Below are 27,297 nucleotides of genomic sequence, written 5' to 3' on the forward strand. Positions count from 1 at the left end.
TCATTTTTTTCGGGTAATTGATTGTAAGGGGAAAGACATCACACTGAGTCTATCACGAGTCTGTAATACTAAAAATTTTAAATAACGTAAGCCGTCATCCCCCCTCCCCCTTTGCATCACGTAGTTTTGGTATGTCTCACTCGCTCACCGGCCGTGATAGGTGGCAGATGGTCAGTGCTGTGTCATCCTCCCCCCCCCTCCAAAGAATTCTGTAAGTAATTTGATATGTCTGATATGTTGAAGCGCGAATAGTGATATCCCACGAGTGATAATAGTGACGAAATTAAGAAACAGACTCGGGTAGAATCGAAGTGTTGTCGTTCCTCAGGAAGTTTAACGGTGACGCCATTAGCCTTTGAAGAAGCAAGTCCTGTGTTCCCGCTCACCTCCCCTACATTTTTTAGCTGAATAGTGAGGTATTTCCCTTACATTTGTGTACTGTACTTTACATTATTATTTAGTGTGTAACTGAATATGAGAATGCTAGCTAGTTCTGTCTGAGACTCAGAGAAATGTGTGATTTTTGTGGGCCAAGTATAATATGTTGAGATGACTTTGCAGTTCAGTACTTATTAGAGCTATGTTGTAAGTTAATGTTCACGGAGTTACTTCGGGAGGCACAATGATATTGATGCAGTGATGATTTTCATGGTTAGAGTTACAGTTATTCATGCATACTGTATTTGTTATAGTACTTTCTCTTCCATGTTATCCCTACAATAAGTATTATTTTGAGCAGACCTATGTGTCTGTGGTGCCATGTGTTATTCTGTTATTACTTGAGATGCCAAGTGTTGTAACTCATGTTTCTTTATTATGAGACTTTCCTGATCATGTGAAGGGATTACTTGCATTGGGGAGAATAGTTATTCATTATTCATATTAACTTCTAGCGGGTCCAAGTGTGGAGGTTGAAGTACCAGTGAGTGAGTCAAAGTTCAAGTCTGGAGATCAAGGTCCCAGTGTGGAAGTTAAGGTCGGGAGTGGCAGAGGACTGGACCAGTGAAATTTGTGCTCAGAGGGACGATTATGAAGAAACACATTGGACTGGGACAGAGGAGCTAAGTTTTGTGAAGTTGATATTAGGACCATATAGATATATATTTTTCGAACAGTGTGCCAACTGATTTATGCTTAATCTGTAAAGCAAGTAGCTGGGGAAGATTTCTACCTTTTGGTCTTGTTAATACACATTTTCTCCCACTCAAACTTTATTGTTTGTATAACCCTTGAGAACTGGTGGTATAGAGCTTACTTAGTAGTTCATTAATGTGCAGCTTAGAAGCATTCTTGGAAACTGTGAAGGTTGGACTTGGGTTGGCCTAGTTGGAGACTGGCCCTGTCATTTTGGCATGCTACCACTCTTAACCTGGCCACTTGAAATGTAATAAACGCAACCGAAGAGGCCGCTAATGGGAGAGAGTCTCTATCAATCTGAGTTCCTGACCGTTCCAGCACAGTGGTCATCAATAGTGACTTGTTTTCTGCCCCTTTTGACCATGTAAAAGTCTGGATCGCAGAGGTGGCAGTACAGTGCTCTGTTGCATCCTGGACAGGCATCAGTGACGGAGTCATCCAGCCTCTTCTGGTAGCTTAAGAGGACTGGATGGTGCCCACATCTCAGCCTGGCCAGGTGAACCCTGTTCTCACGAGGGAGATAGGATTCAGAAGGGTGGATGTTATGAGGCTGTGCATGCAGCTGTGTGTTGTTTTTAAGTGACTGAATGGAGCGACGAGTGATCTGAGTGTGGATATGCTTCTGGAAGCTGGTCTGAGGGGGGAGAGATGACAGTATTTATATATGGTATCGTGTGCTGGGTGTTGTTTTGATGTTCCTTGGTGTGGGTGGATGTGCTGCCAAGTAATATAGTGGATGTGGGTTTGTGGAGGCTGCAGCAAGAAAATGGGTGCCTCTCCTGTCTAGGTGATCCTGGACTTTGAGGACTTTGGTTTCTTGATGTAGATGACCTGTGGGTGTAGTAGCTGTGCAGCCTGTGATTATTTTTAGGGCCTTGTTCTGTATGGTCTGTAGAGTGTTGTGTGTTTTGGTGAGGTTAGGAGCCCAGGCAGGGCTTGCATAATTCATCACTGAACGTATGTATTGTTTGTATTGTGTTGTTGAGTGAAGACGAAGGGGAGCTGCAAGGCTTGGTGGATGAGTTTGGGAGAGTGTGTAAGAAACGGAATCTAAAGGTGAATGTAGGGAAGAGTAAAGTGATGGTCTTTGAGAGAGGTGAAGTCAGTGAATGTACAACGAGGTTGGATGGTGAGGAATTAGAAAATGTGAGTACGTTTAAGTACTTGGGTAGTGTGATGAGTAAGGATGGAGGTTTGGAGGGTGAAGTGCTTGAAAGGGTACAGCAGGGAAGAAAGGTTGCTGGTTCTTTGAAAGCAGTGATAAGAAACAGGGAAGTGAGCGTGGAAGTGAAAAAGTTACTACATGACAGTATTGTGATACCAACTCTAACGTATGGAAGTGAAGCTTGGACATTGTTGGAAGGACACAAGTCAAGAGTGAGAGCAGTGGAAATGAGTTATTTAAGAGGAGCCTGTGGAGTCACATGGAGAGACAGGCTGACGAATGAGGATATAAAGAAGCGTTGTGGTGTGGATGTGGATGTGATACGAAGTGTTATGAGGAACACACTGAGGTGGTTTGGCCATGTGGAGAGGATGGAGGGTGAAAGACTGACGAAGAGAGTGTATGTGAGTGAGGTGGAGGGGGGAAGAGGGCGGGGGAGGCTGAGGATGAGATGGAGGGATGGGGTGGAGAGGTATATGAGAGATGGGGGTGCGAGTTGGGAGAAGGGCAGAGAAAAGGCGTTGGACAGGACGACGTGGAGGCTATTTGTTTGTGGCCACCCCAAACGGGATTGAGGCGTCTGGCAATATATATATATATATATATATATATATATATATATATATATTTATACTCTATATTTATTTATATTATCTGTATATATATTTATATATATATATATATATATATATATATATATATATATATATATATATATATATATATATATATATATATATATATATATATATATATATATATCCTGACAGCTGCAGAGAACTGCTACCTTCCTGCAGCTCAAATATCTCCTGCAGTTGTTTCTTGTAACCATTAAAGAACACGGTTATTTGTTGTCCGCACGAAAATGTAATTTTTTCTTGCTGGCTGGGTACATAACTACACCACGCGCGCATGCACACACACACACACACACACACACACACACACACACACACACACACACACACACTCAAACGCAGTGTGCCCAGGCATCTCGAAATGAATAGATCTTGAATTTGGCTCTTTTGTATTTTTTTTTCTTGGAATGAACGTTTGTTGGGCTCAGCCTTTGGTTCCTTCTTTCTCGCATAAAAAAAACACGCACGCACGCACGCACACGCAAACACGCACGCACGCACACACACACACACACACACACACACACACACACACACACACACACACACACACACAAACCCCACCCCAACCCACATAATACAAAGGCAACAAAACATTATTCCTGACATACGTCTCCCCCAACCGCACCCCCAGCCCAGGCCGTGCTGACTTACGCAATGGGCTAATGAGGCAGCTGCGTGGCACCTCACTAACTGGCCTGCATAATGGTTTATGAGGGTCGAGGCAAATGTGGCAGGATGACTTGGTGCTGTGACGTATGTGAAGGCAAAGGTAATGGCTGTATTACAGGGGAAGGCCTGGCTGGATTTATTTTTTTGTAAAGTAATAGGTTGAAGTATAGGCTGGTGATGGGATGATGGCGATAACTGACGATGATAATGATAATTAGCTTGGTATAAATGAATTTCAGTGCTGCTGCTGCTGCTGCTGATGATGATGATGATGATGGAAATTGACTGATGAAGATCGTGACGACGATTACGATGATGATGATGGTGCCTGTGGCGTCACTGAGGCAGTTTTAATGATGATAATTATGAAGGTAACTGTAAAAATAATGGGGATTTTAATGATGAAGTTTAGGTGGTAGGTGGTGGCAATCATCCTTCACTCACCTGATGTAGTGCTGCCAACTTCTTCCTTCACTTTATCGTTTTTCCTGTGTCTGCCCTCTCTCTTCCTATTTCTCGGATCTTTCCTGCCACTTTTTATTACCTTTCATTCCTTTCTAGGTGGCTTTACAATATGTGACGAGCCAAATGGCTACCTGTAAGCCAGGAAACCATTCATAACGCTGGGTGGTAACCATATAACCAACCCATACATGCCTATGTGTCAGCAAGTGCGTTAGTGGAAGAATAGTGCTCCTCCTCGTGAAACAACTAACTCAAAGACAAACGACCAAACGTTACGAGATTATTGTGTTTGGCCATAGATAATGATATTGTGATAATGACCGAAACAGTAATACGATTATTCATGGATTCGGTGGCAGCTACTGATAATGACGACAGAAAAAGAGAACGTTGTGAACTGCAGAAAACTAGCGACTTTAAGCAGGTGTTTCCATCAGCTATTTACTGAAATGAATTTTAATGACAGTGCTTTGTGAATGAGGAGCAAGGGGTTAGTGTGAATGTTGTGGTATGTGGGGCCAGTGATGTGTTAGTGAACTATTTGTGTGTTGTATTTTGTGTTGGCACTGAAGGAATTAAGGGTAATGGCCATAACTTGTCCTGAGAAGGTGCACTCGTCTCTCCTGGAAGGCTAATTCTGTGTGATCAATGTCTGGTGAGGTAATATTGTGGTAATGGTCGTCGTCAGTCAAATAACTACCCATTACAGCAGTCAATACTTTCTCGATTAATCACTCAGCCACTTTAATACACTGTCTGTCTACTGTATTTTTTCTGTCCTTAAACAATTGTGGCAATTATTAATTACAGCTAAATCATAGCCATCATCAGAAATGTTGCTGAACACCTTCCGTATAATGACTTCTTGTATACTGTCTCCTTGTTAACCCTACATAACTATTAGCTTAGAGAGAGAGAGAGAGAGAGAGAGAGAGAGAGGAGTGCACGATATACTCAACGACAAATAGCAAACAGAATGCCAACTCATAAACTGGTGTGTGTGTGTGTGTGTGTGTGTGTGTGTGTGTGTGTGTGCGCGTGCGTGCGTGCGTGCTTGGTTTTGAGCCTGTCTTCTGGTGGTTACTCGCCTGTCTGTTCGTGCTTTTTGGGCTAAAAAATATTTGAAAACCTGAGAAAGTGTCTCAACATACTAAGCTCATACAGACGTACTCAGACCACTCACTCTAGGAACAGAGGACTGAGGCCGTGGCAAATAAGCGTCAGTAAGAAGATCAAAAATATCACCAGCACTGACATCACGAAGAAACTGAGAAAGACATCCCCCCTCTCAAAAAAAAAAAAAAAAAAACGGCGAGGAGTGCAGCTGCTGAGCCAGTGGACAACTGTTGGAACCATTTAAGCGTGCCCTATCATAAATCGCCTCCACTACCCATGTACCTATTCCTGTATCTGATATATTTATACTCTTTTATGTTATTAATGCATTATTTTCCGCACAAAAAACGATATACCTAACACATCAGAAACTAATAAGGTGTAACATACAAAATACAGGTGATGTGCTGACAGAAAAAACATACAAAATACGGGTAATGTGCCAACAGAGAATCCTATGTAGGCGAAAATACGAACCCAAGTCGCCCTCCCTCAGGCGACCCTTGGTCTTATCCTTCCACCTCGTTCTCGATCTTCTCCTTGACGACCAATGGCAGGGATTGAAGAAAAGTGATGATTAAATGGAAAGCCAAATGACCAAGCTGTTGCTGCGCCAAAATTACTATTTACTAATTTTAATTCAAATGAAAAGGTAGAAAAGAAGAAAAAAAAAAAAGACAAAATGAGAGAAGAAAGGAGAACATGAGAACGAGAAAAACAAAGCTGTAGGAAAAGAACACACATAAAAGAAAACTAAAAACATGAGAAATGAAGAGGACAAAGATAATGGATATGAGAGAAAACAATAGCCTCAGCGAGAAAGAAAAAGTGAGAGAGGGAAGAGGAAACACTGAGACAGGAAACAGAAGAGAACAGTAAATGAAGAGTAAAATGTAGTGAGTCAGCACAGCCAGGACAGAACCAGAGTAGAGGAAGAGGAGGAAGAAAAATAAAGTGTGGCATGAAACGAGAGGAGAGAAAATAAAGGCAGAGAAAAAGAGATTTGGAGAGGAAGGGAAAGGAAGAAAATAAAAAGTGATGAGGGAAAGTGAGAGACGTCCGGGTAAGGGACAGAGTCACCCACTCGACACTGATGCCGGGACAAACAACGAAACGCTGCAAAAGACATTACGTCGACGACACAGGCAAAAATCTTTTTGGTGACGAGAGAGAGAGAGAGAGAGAGAACACAGAAACCAAGAATAACGCGTGCAAAAGATAAATGAGGGAGAGAAGGGGAATGAGAGAAGAGAAAGATATAGAAAACAAAAGTGGAAGAAATGAATAATAATAACAGGGAGAGGGAGAGGGGAAAAGAATAAATGATGGCAGAAAATGAGAGAGAGGGAGAGATGACTGGGGTGAGCAGGTCGGTGGAAAGTGTGGGAAAATTATTAAACAAAACACAGTTAGATACACAAGAGGTGGACAAATTAAATAACACGCTGGCAAAGATTAAAAAAAAAGGCACAATTCGTACACGAAAATAACCTTCCAAAGTGAGTGATGGATTCACAATTAGCACTATTACTGTCCTATTATTTTCCCGAAAGACATCTTTCTCAGCATAAAATGCACTTCCCGTTATACAAACAATTCCACAGATACTACAGGCATACACATAACTCAGAAATTACGGGAAAACAATATCAAAACTACATCCCGTGTACCAAATGTCAAGACGGAACACGTAAATACACGGTGCTCTTTGTACATAAATACACCGACTGGTACACACATCAAATGACCCTGGATATCTATGACCGGGAACAGACAGATGGATGTAGATGGACAGATTGATAAACATACCTGAACAAAAATCTATCTACTCGTACTCTGCGTCTGTATCTATATGTATCTGTATCTCTATATCAATTTATCTGCCTATATCTATCTATCTACCTAACTATATCTATCTATATCTATGTATGTATCTATCTATCTATGTATCTGTCTATCCATATATGTTTGTATACGAGAGAGAGAGAGAGAGAGAGAGAGAGAGAGAGAGAGAGAGAGAGAGAGAGAGAGAGAGAGATGGCACGCCTCTCTCTCTCTCTTGTTAACTTCATGCGTTGGTCACTACAGGAAATTTCAACAGAATGAGAGACGAATGAGTATTGATGGTGGTGCTTATGGTGGTGTGGTGGTGGATACTGCGGTGGTGGTGACTGTGGTGGTGTGACGACGGTGAAAAGTATGGTGGTGGTGGAGATGATGGAGTGGGAAGTGATGGTTGATTATGGGAGTGTGACTGAACCGGATAATGAAAGTGTGGTAGTGTGGTGGATGTGGTGGTGGTTGATTGTGTTACTGTAGTTGCAGCGAGTGATGCAGCAGTAGTTAATGTTGCAGAACAGCGCTAGTGGTTGCTTATCATGGCTGTTGTAGATGGCGGTGCAGAAATCGTACAAATTTGTTGTTAGTGTGGGTAGTCTGCTGGTGATTCTTGGTAATGGTGATGGAAGCAGAAGTAATAATGTTGGTACAGATGATTAGTGCTGGTACAGATAAAACGTTAGTATAAGTGGTAAATGCTGGTGGATGGAATTAATGTTGGCAGACGTAATAAATATTGGTTGATGTTGAAAATGACGGAGAAGAAAAAATGATGGTGAGTGTGATGATGATGAGGGTATTTCTTAGTGCATAGTGTTGTGATGGTGGTGTGTGTGGTGTGATGGTGGTGTGGGTGTGGTGTGGAGGCGATGGTGGTGGTGGGTATAGTGTGGTGGTGCTGGTGCTGGATGTGGAAGTGGTGATGGGGTAGAAGTGGAGCTTCATACACATCCACACGGACACTAGACCCACATTCAAGTATCAAGCGAAATAATTTACAACTTTCTCTTGCGTGTCCCTGCAGTATGAATACAACATGCACACAAACCACACCCACACGTCCACACACCACACAAACAGATTAAGTACCACACACACATTCATAAGTTCTCACCCACAGCTACACGTCCACACTCAGTACAACAATAACCCACACATCACCCCACCCACATCCACATGACATAACCACCCACCCCCAATGTACCACATCCAACCAGAATATTACACACACACACACACACACACACACACACACACACACACACACACCAACAAAGAGGCGGAGAAACAGGGAAAACATTAAATCCAAAACTGAAATAAGTGGCACTGTTTGTTTTTCGTTAGTCTACACAGTGCCTCAAACTGCTCTCTCTCTCTCTCTCTCTCTCTCTCTCTCTCTCTCTCTCTCTCTCTCATAACTGATTGAATAGGTGTGGTGAGGAAGAGGCCTCCACTTCCTGTTTCCTCCACTCCTAATGGCATTACGGAGGCAGGGAGGCAGAGCAAGAAGGCAGGGAAGTGGGGGGGTAGGGAGGCAGGGGACGGAGACAGGAAAGAGGGGGAGAAGGGAGGCAGGGAAATGGGGGGATACGGAGGCAGGGGGAGGAGACAGGAAGTGGGAGGGAGGGAGACAGGGGGAGGTGACCGGGAAGTGGGGAGGGAGGGAGGTAGTAGGAGGAGATTAGGAAGTGGGAAGCAGAGAGGCAGGGGGAGGAGACAGGGAACTGGGAGACAGGGGTAGGAAGCAGGTTAGTGGGGGCAGGAAGGCAGGGAAGTTGGGAGGCAGGAAGGTAGGAAAGGAAAGGATACAGGCAATTGGGCAGACAGGGAGGTATTGTAGGAAGGCAGAGAGGCAGGCAAGGAGACAAGGGAGTGAAGCCTGGGGGAAGGAAGGAGAAAAGTGAGGGAAGTGGGACACGAAGGTGGACAGGCAAGATTTATAATAAGGTGAGTCATGAATACAGTGAAGCAGAGGTAGGTGAGGCAGGGAGGAAGGGAAGCAAGGGACGGAAGACAGGGAGGGAGGGAGGCACAGAACGGAAGACAGGAAGGTAGGGAGGCAAGGGACACAAGACAGGGAGGTAGGGAGGCAAGGGACACAAGACAGGGAGGTAGGGAGGCAAAGGACACAAGACAGGAAGGTAGGGAGGCAAGGGACACAAGACAGGGAGGTAGGGAGGCAAGGGACACAAGACAGGAAGGTAGGGAGGCAAGGGACACAAGACAGGGAGGTAGGGAGGCAAGGGACACAAGACAGGAAGGTAGGGAGGCAAGGGACACAAGACAGGGAGGTAGGGAGGCAAGGGACACAAGACAGGAAGGTAGGGAGGCAAGGGACACAAGACAGGGAGGTAGGGAGGCAAGGGACACAAGACAGGAAGGTAGGGAGGCAAGGGACACAAGACAGGGAGGTAGGGAGGCAAGGGACACAAGACAGGGAGGTAGGGAGACAAAGGATGGAAGAGAGGGAGATATGGAAGCAAGGAATGGACGACAGGGAGTTATGGAGGCACGGGACGGAAGACACGGAGATAGGGAGGCAAGGGCGTGAAAACATGGAGGTAAGGAGGCAGGGGTGCAAAGGAATACAAAGGAAACGAGAATAGGAAGACAGGTGGGGAGGAAGACAGGAAAGGAGCCATGTGGAAAGGAAGGAAGGTTGGGAAGGAAAGAGGAAAGAAATCATGTAAGAAGGGAGGAAGGTAAGAAAGGAAGGAGGAAAGGAGTCATACAGGATGGGAGGAAGGTAGAGAGGAAGGGAGTAAAGAGGCAAGGCGTGAAGCAGGTAGGCAAGGATGAAACAAACAGATGGAAGTGAGGCAGGAGAGCAGGTAGGTAGGGGTTAGGCAGGCAGGCAGGGGTAAGGCAGGTAGGCAGGCAGGGTAGCAAGGAGCAATAAACCAAATAGGCTGCTCCAAAATTAGTCTCTCAGTTGCCTTTTTACCCCATTGCTTTTTCAAGGAAATTTTTTACCGTTGAAAGATAGAGGTTAAATGAAATTATTCTCTTCTCGTTGGGCTTCTTTACCTGAGCGTTTTACCTCACCATTTCATTAGCAGTTCGGATCAATTCAATTACCTGGTGTAGTATTTGTTACTCATTTCTTTACCTACCATTCTTTCAATAAGCTATGATGACTGATTTTGCTGTTTTAGGTCTCTCTCTCTCTCTCTCTCTCTCTCTCTCTCTCTCTCTCTCTCTCTCTCTCTCTTGACTGAAACTGTCAGCTATATGTTAAAAAAAAAAGTAGCTTCAGTACAGGTCGATGTCACTTTTTTAAATGAGTTTTACTGGATGGAGCAGACGTTAGTCTGGAGGGGGAGGGGTGGCAGCAAATGAAAATGGGAAGAGGAGTACGTGAATGAGTGGCAGAGAGAAGTGAAAAACGAAGGATGAATGAGACGAACTGGGCAAGTGGGATGGAAGGGAGGTAAGAGGGAGGGGGGGAAGGGTGGCGTGGGGAGGGGAGAGAGAGGGAGGCATGGAGAGGGAAGTGGGAGGGATGGCGAGGTGATTGAAGGAAAAATGGAAGGATGACGTGAGGGGAAAGAGAATGGTAAGGAAAAACATGGATGGACAGTAAACACAAGATGAGTGAAGTTTTCAGAAAGAGGAATGGGAAGGAGTGGGAAGGTAAGTGGGAGGGAATGGGAGGTGGGTGGGAGGAAATGGGAAATGGGTGGGAGGAAATGGGGAGACGGATGGGAGGAAACAGGGAGGTGGGTGGGAGGAAACAGGGAGGTGGGTGGGAGGGAATGAGAGGTGGGTGGGAGGGAATGAGAGGTGGGTGGAAAAAAATGGGAGATGGGTGGGAGGAAATGGGAAGATGAGTGGGAGGGAGGGAATAGGGAGGTGGGTGGGTGGGAGGGATTGGTAGGTGAGTGGGAGGGAATGGTAGGAGGGTACGGGAGGGAAAAAGTGGAGGAGTGAGTGATGGAGTATAAAGGTAGGTAAAAAGATGGTTTGGAGGACTGAAAGGGAATCAGGAAACAAGAGGGAGAGGTGGCAGAAGCGAGAAGGAAGAGAGCTGGACAGAATGGAGAGAGCGACTGTAAAGAGGAGGCGACGGGAATGGGGAGGATAAGACAGTACGAGGACAGTAGTAGGTGGAAAGATGATTGAGAAAATAAGAGTGGAAAATGAAAGAGGAGTGTGGAATGACGAGGTCACTGGGAGGGAGTTGTGAGGCGAGTGGAAGTGAGTGGAGATATGAGAGGAGGAAAAGTTGAAAGGGGAGGTGGAGGAGGGAATGGTATAAGAAAATGGTGATACCAGTACGTTGATGGATAGCGAAGAGAATGAGTGAGAGAGTGAGAGAAAAAAAAAAAGAGAAACAGACGGGAGTATGAAGATTGGAGATGGAGAAGAGGGAGTGGGATGGGAGTGGAAGGGAGTGGGAACGTAAGTGAAGGAAAAGTGGAAAGGGAAGGTGAGGAGGTGGGGATAGTAAGAGAATGGGGACAGGAATAAATAGACAGAAGAGAAAACAACATCAAGAAAAAGAAGAAAGGAAGGAAAGGAAATGGTAAAGTGAGTGGGACTGGGTGGAGGAGAAGGGAGATGAATGGAATGAAGTGTGGACGCGAGTGAGAGGGAGTTGGGAGGTGAAGCAAGGTGGAATGCGGAGGTGAGAGAGAGATGGGATGGAAGATGAAGGTGGCGAGAGGAGCACTGTAAATACATACAGAACTAAAAGATGAGGCAAGGAAGTATGAAAAGTTGTTGTGGGAAAACTGAGGTGAAACAGAGGGAAGGAAGTAACGAAGTGAATAGTGGGATGGAGGGAAAGAGACCGGAACAGAGAAAGATCCCAACAAATCACTTTCATCCCTCTCCTCGCAATCCCACTCACCGCACTACTCTTTATTCATCCCCCTCTCTCTCTAAGTCCATACTCTCCTCTGCTTTTTGCTCATCCACTTTCCCTTTCTCGTCCTGCTTCCTTCTCTACACTTCTCACCTCTTTCCCCTCCTTTCCTTTCCTTCTGCCTCTCCCCCCTACCCATTCTGCTTCCCTCCGTCTTTCCAGCCATACCTCCTCTCTCCCTCCCTCTTGACAGACAGGCAGCCAAAAAGGTCGAAGGAAAAGACGAAAGGGAGAGAAGGGAAGAGAGGGAGAGGAGAAGGAAAGAAGAAGGGAAGAGGGGGGGGGGAAGGAAGGGAAGAACGATAAAGTCAGGCAAGCAGGTAGACAGGGAGAGGGGGACTAAGATGGTAGGGGTAGCGAGAGGGGAGGCAGAGGAAAGAAGAAGATTAGAGAAAAACGGAAGATAGTGAGTACAAGTAATTTCCTGGAGTCTAGGGACAGGAACTGTTAACCTGTGATAGATGGGAGGGAGGGAGGGAGGGAGGGGAAGAGGAAGAAGAGGAGGACGAAGACGACGACAAAGAAGAAAATAAAGAGGCTGAAGAGGGAGATGAAGAAGAATTCTTCCAGGCAACCCTAGACGTCTTTAAGCCGAGTGAGTCACAGGAGGCCAAATGTCAGTGGTGCCACCTCTCATGACTGGGGACATCAGGCCATTTTGTTCAACTGTGAGTGAGTCGTTGGAGCCTGCGAGTATTACTTCCTATCGGTACTAAAGTTCCAGTTGTTCCCAATCCTGGAGTCGTGGCCCCCTGGGCGGCCACAGCTTATGACTCTCGGGGAGCTGTATGTGATTCTCAGGGCACGTCCACACGTGTGCTGGAACAAGTGCTGGCAACATGTAAACAACACAATAACAAACAAGCTGCAAAACATATTCGGAGCAGCAGCATCCAGATCATGTTGGGGGCATTATGATGAAGTCTCAGCTGCCTCGTATGGACACACTTGTCGCATCACCTCTGCTGCCATTAAGTTCGGAACTGCACTGAAACTTGTTTGCATGCATCCGTCCAAATATTGCTGCATATATGTATCCAAACATGCTGCCAGCTGTGTTGTCAACACATGTTCGAGGACACGTGTGGACGCGCACTTAAGTATCTTGAGTCACAAATTTCTAAGTAATTTTCCTGAGGTAAATTTTCCTGAGCAATCATTTTTTCATCCACCATATCGCAGAGACCATACCCGGTGATACTGCAAGATAATTTCCGGAATTTAGATGAGATTCATTTGCTAAAGACACATTTGGAGAAGAAGTTGACGTTTTAGCTGAGAATATAAATCTATTCTGTTTTCTGTAAACTGACTACTACCCAGATGCTTCTGATAATCTCGTCTAATTATTTCCTGTAAAGGAGAGTTTTACAGGATACTAAATGCCAAATGGAACCAACTTAGGTGGTTTTGTGTTAAAGATGACTGCTATTGTGCCATTACCGTAGCTAAACCACCGGTAACCCAAACAGTAGTTAAAATACTATTTAGGCATTACCCTGAGCATAAATGAACACCTTCTGAAACTGGGTATGTGCATACACTGCGTCTTTAGTTTTGACCACCACACTTGTTAAATCTCGTATACTACACGTTTATTCGAGCGACGATGCGCTGTTTGTTTCTTCACTGGAGGAAGTACCGTAGTAGGCTAGATGGGGCCACTGTGAATACCGTATTTTCCCAGGGGAGTCACAGGACCAAAATGGTTGTGAACCACTGCATAAGCAAACTGGGCAGATCTGCAAACTAACACTATTTTCACTGATATGTAGTTATGGCTGTCATAAATATTATGACTTCTCAAACACAAGTCGTGAGAAAAGGCAGCCACATTTCATCTTCAAGTTTGCACAGACAAAACAAATTATTGTAAATCGACATGTTTTTGGATGTTTTCCTTGCCAGTTACATGGAGTTACGTTGACGGCATTGCAACCTTCGAAAAATTTGGAGTGATTATACCCCTTCATTTCCTCGACGTATTTTATATTATAGGGTAATTTTGCCTCCAACAGACGATTATATTTTGGTTAGATTTCCTTATCCTGGTTATTCTGGTTCACTACAAGAGTTTTCCCTTGAGCTGAACAGCGTAGTAGTGCTAAGGACAAAGATGACCTCTGCCAGAATGGGTCTAATTTCGGGACGTCGCAAATTTGAACTGGGACGCTAGACAATGAATGTGGCACGTGCTTGTTTTCTTTTTGTTCTTGAAGAAAACGTTGATTTATACTTTCAGTACTCCCATACCATTCAATATTCCATGGCCATCTTCACAGTGTTACCCCCTCCCTGCCCCACAACACACCACCATCCTGGCTCGACCCGGTCACTCCCCTCCACTACTCTTTCTCTTCCCACGCCCCCCGGCCTTAAAGGCAATTTAAATCCATTTGGTCCAATGACACTTTTCCACTTTTTTCCTGCTACCTACCGATCATTTTACGCAGTTTAGGGGAGATGGCTATTACTGAAGGAATTAATGCTGGCTGTATGTAATCACTCCACTTCAAAACATCTAAATGATGGAAAAAAGAGTTCTATTGGCAGCATGAATAAAAGGAAAAATGTCATCAGATTCAAGAGGTTAAGCAAATATCTGGGACTGTATTGATAAACTCTCCTCAGCTTCAGTTGTGTCTGAAGCTGTTTGTATATACGTCTATCTTCACTCCCTCAGCCACCAAACACTTACACAGTCAAATCAGAGTGAATATGAAAGTGACAAGCATAAGAAAAACTAAAGGAATCTATGACAAGAGTTGACTGGTAAGGGGATTTGTTTATCGTAAGAAATAGTTAGGATCGTTTTTAGATTCGACGCCTGATTTATTCCTACTCACTGACCCATATGCAACTCTCGTCTTCATAGCGTGTACAGTACTTATCCAGCACCGCTCCCCCACCCATCGCCTAGCACACCCTGTCCACTCCCTTCTATCCACTCCACTCTGACTTACAACATAATGGGTGACCAACAGTATATCATTCATGGTCACAGGTTATACTCCCCGGTATGCCTCATCAAACATACGTCTAACCCACTCATATTCCATACGTCTGACCTGAGTCAGTTTCAGTACATATGAATTAATATGATATTCACACAATCCAAAAATGTTACACGCAAGAGTTGCTCAATAATATCCTTAATGATCAAAATACAGTTCATGATGTCCCAACAAGATTAATCTATGTTCATGTTAATATGAATATACTGACTACAACTACTATGGATAAGACTGAAAATGTGCAAGCAATATAATGCACCCTCATAAAAGCAGGGCTGCTAACGTGAGGTAGGAGCAACGGGCCATCATCCGTATAGTGTTAAATTTCTAAACTGATATGATCCGTCTGTATCATCGTAAGTGAAAGTGGGAGATATGTAATAAAATCTACTTGACATCAGTTCAGTATCATAAACTTATTGAATTACATGTAATTTGTCCAAATGTGATCACTTAATGAACCATTAACGACCATACCTGGACTGAACCTGAGGTGACGAAAATAAAGCTGGGTTGGTACCAGTGGATTTGAACCTGGCTGAACACACCTAAAATGACTGCAGTGGATATAGCCTGACGTGAAGATCTCTGGATGGATGTGACTGTACTTCAGTGAACCTGAAATGGCCAGAATGGACCTCACTGGGCCTAACTGGACCTGATGTGGTCTGAATGGGCCTATATGAACTTAACTGAACCTGTAGCTGCTCCCTCTGTCTGTATTTCCTGCTGCCTATGATCTCCAGTCTTTCAAACACAGTGTGTCCAGGCATCTCGAAATGAATGGATCTTGAATTTGGCTCTCTCTTGTATTTTGTTTTTCTCTTGGAGGGAACTGTTATTGCGGGATCATGGCCTTTGGTTCCTTCTTTCTCGCATAAAAAAAATGGGGCTCATTGGACACTGCGAGACCTAAATGGGCCTCAAATGGCATGAAATCGATTAAAAAACAAAAAAAAAAGCATGAATGAACTGAACTGATTTACCTGCAACCTACTGTATATAACCTTCTGGATCTGAATTTCAACTCACCAGGTCCTCAGTACCTCCGTCACCAATGCAACAACTCACCTGAAAAAAAAAAAGGCATTTATTACGATCATCATCATCATCATCATCATCACGAACACCACTGCCACTACCACCATCGTCACCATTACCATCAACACTAACTTCATCATCATTATTTCTGTCATCATTATCACCACCATCATCGTCATTATCTTCAACTGTAAACTGGGGTAGCAGGGATCCAAATAGCACAGAGGAAAAGAACAGCAGGAAACCAATCAGCACAGTGCCAAATGTAATGGTCCATACATCCATTTCGTCATACTTGCCTATGAAGGTCTCGGCTCCATCTCACTGCCATAATAACGATGCCTGTGAGACAGAGACAACTACACCGACAGACAAGATAAATAAATACATATATATATATATCAAACGGTGCAACTCCTCCCATGTGCATCCATACTTAACTTTGAAAAGAAAAATCTTTTAAATGCAAAATATGTCATTATAGAGGGACTATCATACAGTGAATGAAATAGTCAAAAATACGCCATAAAAAAAAAAAAAACGCTACTTCATGCCCCTTATCATGTGAGTATTTCCTTAGAGAGAAGAGAATCGTCTGGATGTAGAAAAAATATAAATCGCACCACACTGACAGTATCAGATCTGTCCTTTAGTCATCGTCCATTACCGTTCCCCCCTGGCACCCTAAAGCGATAAATTACATTATTCACAGGACCCGCGCTAATTTCCCACTCATGTCTCCATCACAAACTTGCTGTAGCTCATTGGATTGATTCCTATTACCTTTTCTGACTGGTCTCAATACAGCTTCATCCCTCCCACATCGCTGTTATCACAAGCTGCATATGCAATAATCAGTCAGCATTACCATCTCATACAGGTAACATACCTCTGTTATTCGTCACTTATCGGCAAATCAACTCCTTTAACTGTTTCACGGTCGGAAAAGATTTATCGTTCTGTTCCAGCCAACGCCAGACCACTGAAGTGAATTAAGAATGAGTCACAGTAATATGGAAGTTAATCCGGCCCAATTTCTCATCACGACTTTATGTACCGGGTATGTCAAAATTAATTCTTCCCTTCATCCCCTTCACTGCCTCGCCTGTCTGTCTCGCACAAGGTCACCGCATCGTTCATCCACGGTCCATATTATCGGTACTCTCCTGGACGTGCTATGAACTCATCTGGTAAACACGTGTGCATCATGGCCTGGGTCGGCATAAATTCCTTCCTGCGCTTCAACACAGAGACTGCTTAGGTGGTGGAATGTGACCCCCATCGTCGTAGTGCTGCCTTACAACGCTGCTTCCACCCTGACTGACTTCCTTCTGGCCAGACCGGTATGTATACACACACACACACACACACACACACACACACACACACACACACTCTCTCTCTCTCTCTCCTCCCTCCCTTCCTCTCTCTCTCTCTCTCTCTCTCTCTCTCTCTCTCTCTCTCTCTCTCTCTCTCTCTCTCTCAAATCCCTTTTCTACATCTGTTCTCATAAATTCCGTATCAGTACCTTTCACATTCCACACTGGCATACGAGCCTACCTAGTTTACACGTAGATATCATGAACTAAAGTGTTCACCAGACTCTTCCTTTCAGACTACTGGACAAGCAGGTAATACAGTGGTAGTTGCTTCCTTTGACCTAAGGGATAAGTTTTATACTGAGTGAGTGGGTGGTGGGTGCCTCCTGCTACCATCCACTGTATGACACACTCAGTATCAGGAACAATAAATAAAATCCCACACATGCACACACCCCAACACAGGCTGAACAAACCCCAAAAGGTGGGTAAAATTAGAGAGAGAGAACGCCTAAATGAAGTGGCATGTGCAGGTGACTGGATGGTTGGTGGCCTTACCTACCAACCTGAAATAACACCCCCCCCTTCAAAAAAAAAAAAAAAAAAAAAAAAAAAAGGCAGAACAACACACCAACGGGTGGATAAAAATCTGAGAGAGAGGCTAAATAACCCGCCATCTGTAGAAAGGAAGAAGGTCGGGCCACAAGCTAGGGCAGGCTCCCCTAAATGTGGCCCGGGATGGCCAAACTTTGAAAATGGCAAAGTTCTGAAAGTTTTGTGTGAATGTATGGTAGGCCGGCGAGCTGGGGGTTTCTTTTTTGTTTGTTTGTTTGTTTGTTTGTTTACCCTTTCACTCCCAGAGCTCCCTCTAAAATGGATGAAATCGTATGATTAAAAAAAATAAATGGTTGATGCTTCGTACTAACCCCTCCAGCCCGGGAATGTACGTTAAACATTATTCCCGCTAACGCCAGTCAATGTTATACTCAGTCTGGGAGTGATCTCTCAGGGGTGAAGGGATCAGACGAAGTTTCCACTAACTCCTTTAGTCGGAGAACGTGTAGGCCTACAGTGCATAGCAATATGAGTAATGTCAGATGATTTCCTTCAGCCTATAAAGAGACCTACCTGAATAAAGTGATCAGTGGAGATAATTTCCAACCCCTTCACAAAAAAGGTCTTCCCAAATCTTGAAAATGTCGTTGGTGGCAACAATACAACAAATGAAAATCGTCATCGTCCAAGAACGGCTGTTTCTATGCCCTTCACAACGACAGGTCTCCCCTAAGCTGAATATAATTATCTGGTGGAAACAAGAGACACTAATCCCATCAGTCAACAACTTAAGCACTATTTGGACTAACCCATTCATCGCTCTGGACACACTCAGGTATTTTATTCATGCCAACACCGGACGATACTGTACAGCTGAGACGCCTCCTGGCAATACCACCACACCAGTCCTGATGAGACAGCCCTACCATGTACGCCGCTGGATATTAGCGCTCAAGTGGCGACAGAGAAGGTGTGTGAGGCCATCTGCTGTACGCAGAACGATGATGAATGAGAATTATTTGTGGCATCAACTGCTTAGGCCATCAGTGGTGCTGTGCTTAGGACCGCTGGACTTCAGGGAATCAAGTGCCTTTACTATGCTCAGAGTAGAATCCACATAAAAAGCTAGCCAGTCACGTGTGCAAGAAAAACATGGAGGACGTTTGGGATCAGTCAGCTTGCTGCCAGTTTACCTGATCTATTTATTTATTCATTTTTTATGGCATAGCTTGCACTTCATTTTTTTACTTGACAGTGGACGGAATGGCTCCACCCCAAAGGCGTTTGTGAAGCGCACTTTACTCTTTCGCCTTTGGACTGTTTTCTCTCTCTCTCTCTCTCTCTCTCTCTCTCTCTCTCTCTCTCTCTATTCCTGTCACCGACAGATGGTTTTATTCATGATGCAAGACCTCCTGCACTGAAGGGGCAAGTGACGGCTATCATTATGTAACTCTGAGCTGAAAAGTATCTCTTACGATGAACAAAACTGTCTAAGGATGGCCAGGCCAGCACGCCAACTAGGCCTTTCTTAACCACCAGAAAATGACAACAGCAAAAGCACAACAACAACAACCGAAGTAGCAGCAGCAGAAGCAGCAGTACTAATAATAATGCCAACAGGAATATTTTCTATACCAAATAATAATAATAATAATAATAATAATAATAATAATAATAATGATAATTGACGACGACGACGATGATGATGATGATGATGATGACGACTAATGGTTAACGCATCATTACAGTGTATTTTGTCAGTCATAAATGTCCACTCAAAAAACTTTTCATCGCATCTTCCCTCTCCCTCTTTTATTTGTGCTCTCTTTCCCTCCTCCTTCACTACTCTCTACAAGTATATATTCAACTGGACTAGAGTCTCTCCTTCCCCTCATCCGTCCTCTTTCACCCGCTGTTCTCTTTAATATTCTCTTCCATACCATTCATCAATAATTCTATCATTCTTCTCTCTCTCTCTCTCTCTCTTCAAATTTTACTTCTCTGCTACATCATTTACTAATACTTCTCTCACTTTGTCCCATCTTTCACCCTGCCTTTCCTATCTCCCATTTATTTTCTCGCTAAATCTCCCTCTCATCCTCCTATTCTTTCCTACTGCCAGTCCTCTACATTTTCCTCCCTCCTTTTTCCAACTTTCTCCTCCCCTACACTTCTCCTTTCTCATGTCTTCACCATTTTCATCTTCTCTCCTCAAATTTGCTTCCCTCCAAGTCATCCCTCCTCTCTCCCTCCTCCCCTTTCCCTCTCCCCACCCATCTATCTATTTATTAGGTACCTCCATTACCTTACTCCATTCCAGTCTCTTACTACTATTCTTCCTACTCCCTTTCCCTCTCACTAACTCTATGCCTACCCATTTACCTAACTAATAAATACTTACCTAACCTCATTATAAGCTCTCTCACTACTCCTCTTGCCTTTCAGTAACCCTCCATCTACCCATCTATCTACCTAATATTACCTACCTTACCGCACCCCATCCCAGGCTCCATCACTACTCTTCCTCCTTTCAATCGACCTCATAATTTTCCCATTTTTCCTCATATTTTCATACTTCCACCCCCACTCTCACTCTCTCTCTCTCTCTCTCTCTCTCTCTCTCTCTCTCTCTCTCTCTCTCTCTCTCTCTCAGTATTCCATTCACAACTCTCTCCCACTTTTCCATTCATCTACCCAATCTCTCCCTCTCCCCTCCTCCTCCCACTCCTCTCTCTAAGCCCCCTCCCCCACCCCCTCTCCTCCACCCTTTGGCATGTAATTGAACAAGCCAAATATTTACCCTCAGACCGGGTGACTGGATTACACGACTTGGCAGCAGACGCTGGTGATTTATACATATTTCTTGGGGTTTTACACACACACACACACACACACACACACGAACCAAAGTAAACAAAAAAAGACAGAGAATATCACAGAAGACAGACTAACATGAATCAGCAAACGCAAAGCACACAAATAAGGTTGATCAAAATTACAGTCGCTTGCTCTCTTTCCTGGGAGACTTAACTGCTTCATTAATTTAGGCCCCCACGAGTGGTAAGAGAGACGGAGGGAGAAGGAGTCTGGGGGAGGGAGAGATGGTGAATGAATGAATGAAAAAATGAAGGAAGGACGGAAGGAAAAGAGGGAGGGATGGAGAAGTACAAGGAGAGAGAATGGGAAGAAAGGAGGAATGGAAAGAAGAGAAGAATGGCATAAAGAATGACGTAGGGACAGAATGGGAAGGCAGGAAGGAAAGAAAAAGGAATGAAGGACTGGACTGGTGAAAATCAAAGGAAGGAGGGAAGGACAGAAAGATGGATGGATGAATGTCTATGGGTGTATAAAAACGCAGAAGAGTAAGTGTATGGTTTCAAGAATGAATGAGACTGACAAATATCCAGAACAGGAGATGAGGTATACGAGTGACAAAAGTGTAAAACTGATGTATGGGACGACAGACGGAAGGAACTGAGTGATACAAGAACAACGGAGAGAAATCAAGAAGCGGTGCCAAGGCACAGCAAACTCGTCCCCGGCAGTCATTTCAGTGTTGACGTATAAACACAGCAGGATATCTAGTCAAAGATGTCACCTATCAAATTTGGGGTAAGTCGGGTGAAAACTGACGATTTTATGCCCATTTGAAATTTTAGGCCCGACCCACCTGACACTGACCCCCCTACCGCTAACTGAGGGGGTGACCCCCCTGATGTAATGAGGCATGTTATAGGATGCAGATTTGAAAGATGCACCTTTAGGTTTTGGTTCCATGTCAATATGACAAATTTGAAAGCAGTTATGGCGAAAACGCATTTTTTCTTAACTTTTTTTTTCTTTACATTTTTTGGGCCTACAGCCTGGGCCTTGACCTAATTTGACCCAAAACTTAATCAGGTGATCAGAAGGTCATAGCCCATCATCCCTGTAATTTTAGTCACAATCGCACCGGTAGTTTTCGCGTAAAGTTGTTAAAAGACAGACAGACATACAGACAAACAAACATACGGACAGACGAACCGAGTGAAAACAATACCCGTCTCCAAGCCCGTCCGGGGCGGGGACGGGTAATTAAGTGGAAAGAATGTGAGTGACGAAGTGTGATGCAGTGCGTGTTAATTACCATATAAGTAGTAAGGTGAAGGGGCACAGAAAGGGATGTGAGTAAATAAGGAAGTGAATGACAACTGTGGGAACGTTAAAATATTGAGAGAAGAGAATAAGTGTCAGTATGAAGAAAATGTTTGAGTTGGCGTGAGTGAAGTATGGTTGAATCAGTAAAGCGTGTGTGTGTGTGTGTGTGTGTGTGTGTGTGTGTGTGTGTGTGTGTGTGTGTGTGTGTGTGTGTGTGTGTGTGTGTGTGTGTGTGTGTGTGTGTGTGTGTGTGTGTGTGTGTGTGTGTGTGTGTGTGTGTGAACTGAGGAGGAGGAGGAGGAGAGAGAGAGAGAGAGAGAGAGAGAGAGAGAGAGAGAGAGAGAATGTGAAGGTAGTGTCAGGGTGGTATGTGGTCAGAGTGACAGAAGGGATAATTCTTTTAAGTAAGTCTGTCAGTCACTGCCACATGCACTCTTGATCTTGCTTCCTAACTCTCACTCATTTTCATTTTCCAGGTTGCGGGCCTCTCTCTCTCTCTCTCTCTCTCTCTCTGTCTCTCTCTCTCTGTCTCTGTCTCTCTCTCTCTCTCTGTCTCTGTCTGTCTGTCTGTCTGTCTCTCTCTCTCTCTCTCTCTCTCTCTCTCTCTCTCTCTCTCTCATCATCATCATCATCATCATCATCATCATCATCATCATCATCATCAGTTACAATTATTCTTGACTGACATCTGTACCACCACCACAACAACGACAATCCATTATCACAACAACAACCACACTCCATTATCACAACAACCACAATCCACCACCACAGTCTCCACAATCCATCACCATCACAACATCCACAATCCAGTATCGCCACCTCCACAGCAACAATCACACTCCACCACCACCACTACAACAACCACACTCCATCACCACGACAACAACAATAACAACCACAAATACCCACCACCACCAAAACAACAAACACAATCCACCACCACAACAACAACAACCACAATACACCACTACCACATCAACCACAATCCAGCACCACAATCCATCACCACCACAACAATCACCCTGGGTCACGTGTCATCTGCAAGCCAAGGCGGATGATTCCACTGGGATCACCTGATTTCCGCCTGTCACCACCACCACCACTACTCATTACATCACCACTCAAACTTACACGTGTCACAGTCTGTCCATCAGTTCTCTCTCTCTCATATTCTTCATCTATCACCATATCGACAGCCACAACTACAACACTCCACCACCACAATCACAACTGCTGGCACCCACGAGCATTACCTGCAACTTTGATCCGTCTATGTTTCTGTTCCCGCGTAGGTATATTTCCTCTATATAGTATATACGTATTTTATTTTTTCGTCCATACCACGTTGAGTACACCGCTTCCCGTCCGATCAGCGAAGTTAAGCAACGTTGGGTCTGGTTAGTACTTGGATGGGTGACCTCCTGGGAACACCAGATGCTGTTGGCATAACGTTCTCCCTACGTGTCAAATGGGTTGGTGGAGGATTAGTGCCCCTCCCTGTAAAACAATTAACTCTAAGCCCTTGGTCACCCCGTTTGGGATACATGGCGTCTGGCAATGAATGAATGAATGAATTTTTTCGTATATTCTGGAGAGAGCTTTATATCTTTTTTCCTCCATTTTTTCCGCATTTCACATTTCTCTTTTTCTCACTTTTATTTTGATCCTTCATTGCATTTTTAGTGCCTTCGTACTATCAACAGGAAATTATAATAATCCTGGGGAGGGTATTCGTGCTGGCTCCAATAATCCCTCCACTACCAGGCCGTCCTTCTAAGCCAAATAAAATGGCCGTCAGTACCAGGAATTTAAAACGTAACCATATCGAAGGAGTAACTTCCATCATTTAATTCCATGTTCACATGTTCTCAATTACATCATGTTTTCTCAATACTTCCAGTAATTGTTTGTCCATCTCCGTCTTCATTACCTTTTAAATTCATCATTACCATGACGCCTCCTTTTATGCATCACTTACTGATGCCAGATGATTCGAGCTATTTCAGGAAGGAAATGAAAGCGGTAAGGCAATTAATTTATGTAAGTGCAAACGCTTGAGGAAAGAGAGAGAGAGAGAGAGAGAGAGAGAGAGAGAGAGCGTAAGCTAGCTCTATGGGTGATCTTGGGTACTTTGTGTACCGTTTTAAAGTAACAAATAATGCGTCTAGACTCTCTTGCGGGGGGCAGAGGGGAGGATAAGAAGGATCTAGAGAGAAGGGAAAGGGGAAGTGAAGACAGAGAGAAGAGGAGGAAGTTATGATGTTCTTGGGGAATCGAGAGGAAAGGAAGCAGGGAAGGCAGGAGGAGGGGAGAGAAAGTGTCCAAAAAAGGGGAAGAGGGCGGCGGGATGGGAGAGGTGGACGTTGAAAAGACTCGAAAGAAACAGGAGGAAAAGGGAGGGGTTGCTGAGGCGGGGACAGAAGTGTAGGAGATGCTGGGAAGATCGGGAGGGGGGGAGAGGTGGGTGGATGCTGAAGGAGGAAGGTAAGAGGCTGAAGGGTGCGGGGAGTGGGCGAGGGAGAGGGGCGAAGGGGAAGGAGGCTGAAGGGTGCGGGGAGAGGAAGAGGGAGTGGGGCAGGGGTAAGGGGAGGGGCAGGGGTAAGGAGAGGGGATGCGGGGAGGAGGGAGGAGAAGAAGAGGGGGATGGGGAAGAAGATGGAGATGCTGGAAAATAGGAAGAGGAAAAGAAGAGGGGATGAATACTAAGAAAATGAAAAGAAGGAATGGAAAGAGAGAGAGAGAGAGAGAGAGAGAGAGAGAGAGAGAGAGAGAGAGAGAGAGAGAGAGAGAGAGAGAGAGAGAGAGAGGTGGATGGATCCTAAAAGGAGGGAAGCGGAGAAGACGAGAGGATGCTGGGGAGAGGGAGTGAAGAAAGGGAGAAGAAGACGGATGATGAAAACTAGGGCAAGATAGGGAGGGGACGGGAGGAGGAGATGCTGTGAGCGGGGGAGAGCGATGTGAATATTTGGGGAGGAAGGACTAAAACAGAAGCAGAATAATGCTGAAGAGAGGGAACGAAGATGGAGCGAATACTGCAAAAGGGAGGGATTTGGTTATGATGGGGAGACGATGCGCAGAAGAGAAGGATGGAAATGTGGATATGGATGGAGGAAAAGGATGGAGGGGTTACGCTGTGGAAGAGTAGAAAAGGAAGTAAGGTATAGGTGGGAGGAAAGGAGGAAACGTGTGATGAAGAGGAGGTGGAGAGGAGGAATGCTGGGGAGCGGAAATAATGGGTGGAATTAGTGTGCTGGGGAATGGATAGAGATAGGGAAGGGGTGAAGAAGGAAAAGAGATGCTGAGAAGGGAGGAGAAGGAGAGGGGAATGGGATGAGGAGGGCAAGGCAGGAGAAGAGGAGGGAGAGAAGAAAAGGAATGGGCATAGAAGGGGAAGGGAAGCAGAAGGGGAGGACGAGTAAAAAAGGGAAGGGGAGGAAAAGGAAAGAGAAGGAGAAGGAGGAAGACTGGGTGATGGGAATGGGGAGGAGATAAGGGGACGATGCTCGGAAGTGGGGACAAAGGACAGGCGTTGTGCTGGAGGGGGAAGAAGGAGAGGAAAAAGAAGGAGCGGGAAGGAAGAAAGGGAAAGGAAAGAAGGGAAAGATGGAGGAAAAAAATGAATGAATGAATGAGGGAAGGAAGCTGATGGTTATGCAATAAAGAAAAGAAGAGGGGAAAAGGAAGAGGAGCTTGTTGTAGCTGGGAAGAAAGGAATCGATGCATTCTGGGAAGAGAAAGGAGGGGTGATGTTATGTATTGGAATGGGGGAAGAAAGTGAGGGTTTTATTCAGTGACGAAAGGATGAGGGAAAGCGATGGGCGCTGGGAAAGGGTGGAAGAGGAGGGTGGCTAGTGGGAGGGACAAAATGAAGGACATTTGGATGCTGAAAGAGAGGAAGACGAGAAGACGGGAGGTTGGATGCTGGGTAAAAGACGAAGAGACAAGGCTGGATGCTGATAATCCTTTGAATCCGGTGACGTCCTTCTTCGTTTACTCTTGCTATTTCCAAACGATTCAACACAGGCGAGAGGTCAATGAAGGATTCATCTGATTCCCTCCTGTCTGTAAAGTCACTCCCAAGCCGATTAGCCTATTGGCTGCAAGAAGAAAATACTAAATACGTCACGGTGCTCAAGAGGATAGGGGAATGGCTTAAAACGAGGACATCCGTCAAGACTGTGGTGTACACTTGATGAAAAAAGTACTGTTACGTTTTTATGCCTTCATACTAATAAATGGTGCTGTCAACTGTATAAATAAAATATCTCCAGTATTTTCTCATGTTCGTGTATTTCTGCATTTTTAAAATCAATATACCACAAAGACGGAACTTTACCCAATATATGAAGTAAACTGTTCATTCAGAATAATAACATGTGTCTTGTGAAAAAGGGTAAACCGCAACAACGTTCATCGTGAAACCATCCATCAACAAAGAACTGTTTTACAATCGGGAGTATAGGTTGATGTGAGAACTAACAGAAAGCAACACTCTGAGCCTTGGCTTTGAGGAACGAATGGAGGATGATACACTAAGTAAAGAGAGTATGTGAGTGCAGTGGGTGGGAGGACGAGTGTGAGAACAAGATGGTGAGATAAAGTGTGGCACTACAGTATGTACAAGAGGATGGTGTGTCGGCGAAGAAGGTTAATTGGTGAACAGGGACAGAGACGCTTGGGTGTCATTATGCAGAGGTCACCCCTCACAGGATGAGGCGCCAAGCAACAGATACATAAGTAGATAGTGGAGATATGTAGTGTGCTGTGTTGATATGATACTCGATGATAGGGAATGAGGGGACTGGGTAGCGGAGTTTAAAGAGGGGGGAGAGAGTTAGTGGCTGGAAACTCTGAAAGGATGGAGCGACTCAGTGGCTTGGTAGGTTTGGTACTAGCATCGTGCAGGGAGGACTCACTGTAGTTAGTTCAATTCCCTTGACTGGCAGTAATGGATGGACGCTCATAAACTACCACATATCTGTAACACAAAAGGAACAAACCTACACCATACCACTGCCTTCAGTCACTATTACCTATATCAACATATGCGTCTTATGTCTGTCCTACCTTCCCTATAACCTCCCTATGACTCAAACCCAACAGCACTGCTGGGTGAACAAGGACAAGAGAACAACTATGAATGTACTGTAACTGAGATTCGGAGACGTTACAACACCTGTGTTTTTTTCTTATGATAAACAATGAAGTGTCTTCTGGTATGCTGTGTTGGAAAAGACGGTGAAAATGTTTGTGAGAGAAGCTTCTGCGTATAAATAGGGAGGAAAAATGGCACTGGTATTATTTATATATTATAGGGAAGCTTAAAAAT

At 44.6% G+C, this 27,297-nt stretch overlaps 1 protein-coding gene and 1 non-coding gene across 2 annotated transcripts in view; both read left to right on the top strand.

Annotated features, from left to right (window-relative positions):
* LOC145402726 (uncharacterized) overlaps positions 1 to 27,297 on the top strand; it is a 132,075-nt gene that overhangs the window by 18,672 nt on the left and 86,106 nt on the right. The gene's annotated exons all lie outside the window — the stretch shown is intronic.
* LOC145402759 (5S ribosomal RNA) lies at positions 23,296 to 23,414 on the top strand. Its single transcript, XR_013897875.1, has one exon. It is a non-coding gene; the product is annotated as a 5S ribosomal RNA (ribosomal RNA).

The sequence above is a fragment of the Coenobita brevimanus genome, chromosome 58 (assembly GCF_032717465.1).
Source record: "Coenobita brevimanus isolate Jiangsu-jjx chromosome 58, ASM3271746v2, whole genome shotgun sequence".
Lineage (NCBI taxonomy): Eukaryota > Metazoa > Arthropoda > Malacostraca > Decapoda > Coenobitidae > Coenobita > Coenobita brevimanus.